The sequence below is a fragment of the Capra hircus genome, chromosome 13, assembly GCF_001704415.2.
Source record: "Capra hircus breed San Clemente chromosome 13, ASM170441v1, whole genome shotgun sequence".
Classification (NCBI taxonomy): Eukaryota; Metazoa; Chordata; class Mammalia; order Artiodactyla; family Bovidae; genus Capra; species Capra hircus.
This window is the reverse complement of record NC_030820.1, coordinates 43,182,918-43,192,064: the sequence shown is the minus strand read 5'-3', so window position 1 is coordinate 43,192,064 and position 9,147 is coordinate 43,182,918. Positions and strand designations below refer to the sequence as shown.

General features: G+C 39.0%; 1 non-coding gene across 1 annotated transcript; it reads right to left on the bottom strand.

Moving 5' to 3' along the window:
• On the bottom strand, positions 5,978 to 6,049 carry TRNAW-CCA. The gene has a single exon. It is a non-coding gene; the product is annotated as a tRNA-Trp (tRNA).

The window sequence follows — 9,147 nt, the reverse complement described above, 5'->3', positions numbered from 1 at the left end:
TCAGTTCAGTTGCTCAGTCGTGTCCAGCTCTTTGCAACCCCATGAATCGCAGCACGCCAGGCCTCCCTGTCCATCACTAACTCCCGGAGTTCACTCAGACTCATACCCCTTCATAAAGAATGAAAACTTCAAATGAAAATAAATTTGCCTTTAATTTTTACCACCAGCAAAATTATTTTGCTTTACAGACCTGATGGTGGTGAAATCCTGAAAAGGACAGCAAAGCCACACATTCTGGCTGGTTTTTGGTTACCATATGCAGTGTGAAAACTGACTCTTAGAGGGTTTATACCTTGAACTTAGTTATATAACTTTTAGAAAGCTATCATAATGTAAATTATACATATATTACATACTTTGCTATTTTGCTCAGCCTTATCGGTGAAAGAAAAACTTGTAAGCAAGTTAAATTGTAACAACTTTGGGATAAGTAAGGGAAATTGTGAGGCACTGATATAGTGAAATGTTGTGAAACCAAATAAAATTTAACAGAGTTACGTGAGCAAAATGGTGGGCTAGGATGTATTGAATTCTCCCTTAGAAACATGAGAGAACAATCAGAACCCAGATGAAAAATGTCATATGAGCTCTAGAAAACAGTCAAACAAAATCTATGGCAACAAAGTGAACACACAATCATGAAAAATCCAGAACAGGATGCAAGGACATTTTGTGGTGTTTTTACTCTCCTTACCCTTCTCCTGCCTGGGGCAGTGCAGTCTTGATCTGCAAAGAGCGGTGGCTCAGCTCCCTCAAGCCAGAGTGATCACAGAAAACCTTAATGCAATGTTCCAACCTACTTGGGGACAGCCTGAAGATGAATGTCTGCTTTTCCTAAACAAACTTAAACTGAAGAGCAGCTGGAGTGTCTCATTATAGCTGCAGGGGGACTATACATATGTGGGACCAGGGACAAAGGATTAAGGGTGGAGACCTAGACTAGACTATGTAAAACCCTGAGTAGAACTGGCATGTGGATTTGGGGGACATAGGGCAATCAAAAACAGCCATATATTCATGGGAATAAAACAGTCACCCATGTACCAGGCAAGATGTTGATGCAGAAATAAACTGAGCAGCCCTTAGCTTTCTTTTGGACTGATCCCAGGACAAGGAGCATGCCAAGTTAACTAGTGAAGGCCAGTCATGAGGTGGAGGAAATCAACCAAGAGTGAGTAGTTGCCTGTTGTTTCAAGTACCCAATGAATGCATACACACCCAGGAATACATACACACACACACATACACAGGAACGCACACACACACACACATGACAGAAAGAAAAGAAGGGGGAGAAAGAAAGAAAAAAAGAAAAAGGAAACCATGGTCCAGGAAAGGAAGAAAATAAGTCGGCACCAACTCTTCCTGAACAGTCACAGGAGCCACACTTAGTGAACAGTGAGTGTCACACACTGTCCTGGGAGGAGCTCCAGATGGGCAAGAGGACGCTGAGCTCAGCTCCCCCAGAAGCACATCAGGGTCCCATCTCCTGAAAACACACGACACTAGCAGGAAGCCTTGTCCACACCAAGGCTGTAAAGAACTGTCCACACGGAGCTGGGTGGGAAGGGAAGAGAAGGGATCAGGACTGAGTCCCTGGGAGGGCCCCAGACGAGGAGCGGGGACAGGGGCTCGGAGGTCCTCCCTGGAGAGACCCGTGAACACCATGCACTGAGCACTGCAGCCCTGGGACAACCCCATGAGGTCACAGCCCCATAGCTGCTGTGAACCCAGGGGGACCCGCAGGAGATCTGCAAGAACCTCAACTCCAAACCCTAGATGGCCAAAGATTAGTTCAAGGATTATTTCAAGGCATAAATCCAAACACTATAGAAAACATTCTGAGTTTAGGAGAGAAGAGGTGGTATTCAAGATAAACTCAAGTAAAGTGATTAAATATAAAAAATCCCAATGTTGTATCAACAGGAAGGTATAACCAAGAATAATATTATGGAAATAGGCAACAAAAATGACTAAGGGATACCATGCAATGTCTGTCAGTTGAGCAAAGACAATGTGTGGTAAAGTGTTGACAGCTTTATCACAAATATGATTTGAAAGATTTTTTTTCCATCCCATGGTTTGTCTTTCCCCTCTCTGGTAATTTGTTTCAGTGCAAAATAGTTTTGAATTTGGATAAAGACTAATAATAATTTTTTCTTTTATTGCCTGTACTTTTGGTGTCAAATCCCCCAAATTGTGACCATATCCAATGATGAGAAACTTTTTCCAGAGGTTTTCTTCTGCGAGTTTCATATTTATATTTTGTGTGTCTAGATCTCAGAAGCATTTGGAGTTGTTTTTTCTATAAGGTCAACTCCCAACTTCTTTTTACATGTGGATATCTAGCTTTCCCACCACTGATAGTTGAAAACACTGTCCTTTATAACTGTATCTATCTATTTAAAACAGATGTCATTTAAGTTCATGCACACTCTGAAAGATCTGCATTTCCCTTGTAGCTCAGTTGGTAAAAAATCTGCCTGCAGTGCAGGAGACCCGGGTTTGATCCCTGGATCAGGAAGATCCCCTGGAGAAGGAAATGGCAACCCACTCCAGTATCCTTGTCTGGAAAATCTCATGGACAGAGAAGCCTGGTGGGCTGCAGTCCATGGGGTCGCAAAGAGTTGGCCACGACTGAGCGACTAACACACACACACTGAAAGATCTACATCACTTCCAAGTGTTTTGTGTTTTGGATGTCATGCTTTATATCTTCAAGTCTATCTCTTAACTGTTTACTATAGTTTTTACTAGTTTATTTCAGTGGTACATGCACTTCCTTTGCTATATATTTGCTTTTGCTATGGGTTTTTTTTTCCCTTTCTGTATTTCCTTATTTTCTATAAGAAATAGCCTTTTATTTTCAAAGAAAAAAACAGGCTTCCATGGTGGCTCAGATGGTAAAGAATCTGCCTGCAATGAAGGAGGCCCGGGTTTGATACCTGAGTTGGGAAAATCCCCTGGAAAAGCAAATGGCAACCCACTCCAGTATTCTTGCCTGGGAAATCCCATGGGCAGAGGAGCCTAGCGGGCTACAGTCCATGGGGTGGGTTGCGAAGAGTCGGGCATGACTGAGAGACCGACACTTACCATTTACTGTAGGATCAGTTTAGTGAGGATCTCAGCTGTGCTTCTCTAGGAAACTATTTATCTCTTCTTCAGTTCTGCATGACAGTATTACTGGCTAGAAGGTCCTTGGTTGTAGATATTTTTATTCTTTCAGTATTTTAAATATATTATGTAACTCCATTCTGGCCTATAATATTTCAGCTGCAAATCAATTGAGAGCCTTGTGGGATTCCTTTATATGAGACTCTGTTTTCCTCTTGCTCCCTTTGAAATTTTCTCTTTAATATTTGACAGTTTTAAGTCTTGGTGTGGGTCTCCTTGGTTTCATTTGTTTGGGACTCTCTGTACTTCTGGCACCTGAATGTCTTTTCCTTTCTTTAGGTTTGGGAAATTCTCTGTCATAATTTCATCAAATGCATTTTTCTGTGCCTTTCTCTCACTCGCCTCCTGGGACTACTCCTCTGTGAGTGTTACTAGAGTTGATGTTGTCCCAGGAGACCACGCTTATGAAAAACTGATTTTTCTTTTTACTGTTCTGATTGACTGATTTCCATTATTCTGTCTTCTAGCTTGCTTATGCATTAGTCTGTATTCGCTAACCTGTTGTTAACTCCTTCTAATGTACTTTTTATTTCATCTATTGTGTTATTCAGCTCTCATTGAGTCTTTTTTTTTATATTTTCTAGCTCTTTGTTGACGTTCTCACTGTTTCTCTGTTCTTTTCAAAAGATATTATTATAACTTAACAATGTTATATGTGATTCCTATGATAACAACAAAGAAAATAAAATAGAGTATATGGAACATAAATATAAAAGAGATGAGAATCAAAGATGTCACTATGAAAAATCATCTGAACATTAAGGAAAGTGGTAATGGAGGAAATAAGGAACTAAGTCACACCAAAAAATATAAAAAGGCAAAAGTATTTTCCTATCAGTTATTATGTTTAATGTAAATAAACTCCAAGTTCAAATAGTATATATTGTCAGAATAGATTTTTTTTAATATATCAAATTTATGTCATTATAAGTGATTCACTGTAAATCTAAGGACACAAATTCTTTGAAAGAAAAAAGTGACAAAAGACATTCTATGTAAACAGTAACTGAAAGAGAGCTGGTGTGACCACACTCAGTTTAGTTCAATTGCTCAGTCGTGTCTGACTCTTTGCAGCCCCATGAACTGCAGCATGCCAGGCTTCCCTGTCCACTACCAACTCCCAGAGCTTTCTTAAACTCAAGTCCATTGAGTCGATGATGCCATCCAATGATGATCTCTCCTTCTGTAGTCCCCTTCTCCACCTGCCTTTAATCTTTCCCAGCATCAGGGTCTTTTCCAGTGAGTCAGTTCTTCGCATCAGGTGGCCAAAGTATTGAAGTTTCAGCTTCAGCATCAGTCCTTCCAGTGAATAAGGACTGTTTAGGATGGTTGGTTGTATCTCCTTGCAGTCCACGGGACTCTCAAGACTCTTCTCCAACATCACAGCTCAAAAGCATCAATTCTTTGGCCCTCAGCTTTCTTTATATTCCAACTCTCACATCTATACATGATTATTAGAAAAATCAGAGCTTTGATTAGATGGACCTTTGTTGACAAAGTAATGTCTCTACTTTTTAATATGCTACTTAGGTTGACCATAGCTTTTCTTCTAAGGAGTAAGTGTCTTAATTTCATGGCTGCAGTCACCATCTGCAGTGATTTGGGAGCCCGAGAAAATAAAGTCTCTCACTGTTTCCATTCTTTCCTTATCTATTTGCATGAAGTGATGGGACCGGATGCCATGATCTTAGCTTTTTGAATGTTGAGTTTTAAGCCAGCTTTTTCACTCTCCTCTTTCACTTTCATCAAGAGGCTCTTTAGATCTTCTTCACTTTCTGCCATAAGGGTGGTATCATCTGCGTATCTGAGATTATTGATATTTCTCCTGGTAGTCTTGTTTCCAGCTAGTGTTTCATCCAGCCTGGCATTTTGCATGATATACTCTGCATATAAGTCAAATAAGCAGGGTGACAATATACAGCCTTGACATACTCTTTTCCCAATTTGGAACCAGTCCATTGTTCCAGGTCCAGTCCTAACTGTCGTTTCTTGACCGGTATACAGATTTTTCAGGTGGCACCTAAGGTGGTCTTGTATTCCTATCTCATGAAGAAGTTTCCACAGTTTGTTGTTATCTTCACACTCAAAGGCTTTGGCGTTATCAATAAAGCAGAAGTAGATGTTTCTCTGGAATTTTCCTGCTTTTTTGATGAGCAAATTGTATGTTGGCAATTTGATCTCTGGTTCCTCTGCCTTTTCTAAATCCAGCTTGAAGATCTGGAAGTTCACGTTTCACATACTATTGAAGCTTGGCTTGGAGAATTTTGAGCATTTCTTTGCTAGCATATGAGATGAGTGCACTTGTGTGGTAATTTGAACATTCTTTGGCATTGCCCTTCTTTGGGATTGGAATGAAAACTGACCTTTTCCAGTCCTGTGGCCACTGCTGAGTTTTCCAAATTTGCTGGAGTATTGAGTGAAGCACTTTAACAACATTATCTTTTAGGATTTGAAATACCTCAAGTGGAATTCCATCACCTCCACTAGCTTTGTTCACAGTGATGCTTCCTAAGGCCTACTTGACTTCATATTCCAGGTTGTCTGGTTCTAGGTGAGGGAGGATACCATCATGATTATCTGGGCCATGAAGATCTTTCTTTGTATAATTCTTCTGTGTATAACAGACAACATTTAAAGGTTTTAAAATAAAAATTGTGACAAGACAAAGAAAATGAAGTGAAGTTGCTCAGTCGTGTCTGACTCTTTGCGTCCCCATGGACTGTAGCCTATCAGGCTTCTCCATCCATGGGATTCTCCAGGCAAGAATACTGGAGTGGGCTACCATTTCCTTCTCCAGGGGATATTCCCCACCCAGGGATTGAACCTGGGTCTCCTGCATTGGAGGCAGACACTTTAACCACTGAGCCACCAGGGAAGACAAGACAAAGAAGGATATTCTATACTGATAAATGGTCAATCCACCAAGAATATAGAGAAATTACAAACATAGATGGGCCAAACATCAGAGTTCCAAAATATATGAAGCAAAGATAGATAGAATTGAAGGGGAAAATAGACAGCACTATAGCACTAGTTGGAGACATTAATATCTACTTTCAATAATCGATAAAACAACTAGACAGAAGACCAATGAGGAAATAGAAAGAGATGCTATGAACAACAGTATGCCAACACACTGAATAATCTAGTTGAAATGGAAAATTTCTAGAGACACACAGTCTATGAAGCCAAAATCCTGAAGGAACGGAAAGCCTGAGTAGACTTACTCCTACTTATTCAAGCAGATTGAATCAGTAATTAGGAGACTCTCAAGAAAGAGAAGCCCAGGGCCAGATGATCACGCTAGTAAATTCTGCTGAGCATTTATAGCAGAATTAACAGCAATCATTCTTAAATTCTCCAAAAATTATTGAAGAGAAAGCAATACTTTCCAACACATTCTATCAGGCCAGCATTAGCCAGAGACCAATTGCAGACAAAGATACTACAGAAAAATCAACTACAAACAGATGTTTCAGATGATGATTGCTACAAAAATTCTCAATAAAATACTCAAAAATTGAATTCAGGAGCATACTAAAAATTATACATTATGACCAAATGAGACTCTTACCTGGGCAACAACTGTGTACATACTTATTTTAGTAAAAGCAATACACCATATTAACAAAAAGAAGGGGGAAAATCTCATGATAATAACAAGTGATGTGGAAAAAAGACCGTGATACAACTCAATATCCTTTTATAATAAAAAAATTCAATAAACCAGAAATAGAAAGAAGCTTTCTCAACATAATGAAGCCTATACATGAAAAACCACAACATCAGATTCAGTGATAAAAGACTGAAAGCATTTTTGGTTAAGATCAATTATATAAAAGTTTTACCAATTTTTACCACTCATGGTAAACATGCAATCATCAGTTTCAGCTACAGTAATATAAAAAATATGCATTCAAAAGTAGGAAAATTATCTCTGTTCTGAGATGACATGATCATGTATGTAGAAAACCATAAAGATAAAACAAAAAACTGTTACAGCTAATAAATAATTTTAACAGAGGTGTAGGATGCAATATCAAAACAGAAAAGTCAGTTACATTTCTATACACTAAGAATGAACAATCTGAAAAGAAAAACTTTGAAGCAATTCCACTGGAAAAAAAACGTGAAAAAATAATGCATTTGGAAATAACCAAGAAGGCAAAAAAAAAAAAAAAAAAGAAAAAAAGAATGATTAGTAATAATAAATTTGTTTGAAGGAAGTAAAGACAGCAACTATGTTTCATGAATGAAAGACTTAATATTAAGATGAGAAAACTAATCAAAGTTGTCTATACATTCGATTGAACTTTATATATGCCAACATTATTTGGGGGAATGGGAAGTAGAAAAACTAACACTAAAATGCATCTGGAATTACAAAGGAGACTGAATAGACAAAACAATTTTGAAAAGGAAGAAATTAATCTTGGAAAGAAGAAAGTAAAGAAAAAACAGAGAACAGAATTTGGTTTCTCACAATTTGAGCTTTTATAATTAACTACAAAGCTACTATAACCAAAACTGTGGGTAATGGCATAAAGACAGATACAAAGACTAATGAAATAGAACTTATACAGAAATAAAAACAAACATAATATATGATAATCGACAAGGTTGCAAAGACCGTTTATGGGAAAAAGTCAGTCTTTTTAACAAACAGTGCTGAATAAACTTCATATCTATATTCAAAATAAAGAAGTTACCCATTAAGTTATATCACACACAAAACCACACACACACGCACATATACACACCAAAATGCATCAAAGACCTAAGCATACAAGACACTAATATGAAACTGCTGGGAGAAAAACTAGAGGGAAGGCCTCAGGATACTAGATTTGATGTTTCATAATAAGCACAGGCAGAAAAACAGATAAATAAATTTTGTCAAAATTCAGAATGTTTTTGTATCAAAGAAATTATCAAGAGACCGAAAAGACAATCCACAGAAAGGGGAAAAAATTCTTTGCAAATTGTATTTCCGATAAAGCTGAATAGCATGGAACTTCCTGGAAACACCCTAAAAACCTTATTTCAAATTGCTTGATTCACCAAGGTCTCTTGGTGATCTTTACTTTTTAATCCTTAATATGTCCATAATTAAACTTTTGATTATCCCTGCCTAGTGATGCAAAATGTAAAGTGTTTTTATTTCCTCACTCTTTCTGAGTTTGTCTTGGCTACCGCCATTTCTCTTCCCTACTGAATTCAAATCATTTTCTAAGAGCATTTGGATTTACACCTTAAACTAGTCCTGCTGCTGCTGCTGCTGCTAAGTAGCTTCAGTCGTGTCCGACTCTGTACGACCCCATAGACGGCAGCCCACCACGCTCTGCCGTCCCTGAGATTCTCGAAGCAAGAACACTGGAGTGGGTTGCCATTTCCTTCTCCAATGCATGAAAGTGAAAAGTGAAAGTGAAGTCGCTCAGTCGTGTCTGACTCTTAGCGACCCCATGGACTGCAGCCTACCAGGCTCCTCCGTCTATGGAATTTTTCAGGCAAGAGTACTGGAGTGGGGTGCCATTGCCTTCTTCTGAACTAGTCCTAGTGTTTCCCAACCAGCAGACAAGGCTTCCCTCGTGGCTCAGACGGTAAAGCGTATGCCTGCAATGTGGGAGATCCGGGTTCGATCCCTGGGTTGGAAAGATCCTCTGGAGAAGGAAATGGAAAACCACTCCAGTACCCTTGCCTGGAAAATCCCATGGATGGAGGAGCCTGGTATGCTACAGTCCATGGGGTGGCAAAGAGTCGGACACAACTGAGCAACTTCACTCCCTCACTCAGACATGGACATGGTAGAAACTGTTGCTGTCTGTGTGAGCAGCCAACACACAGGAAAGGAAACACATTTTTCCACAAATATAGCACCAAGCACTCTTGTGTGTTCTCTCCACACCCTCCAATATCAACTTCTGTTTCTCTTTGTCTTCAGTTTTCTACACAGTGCATCCCAAACCATAGTAA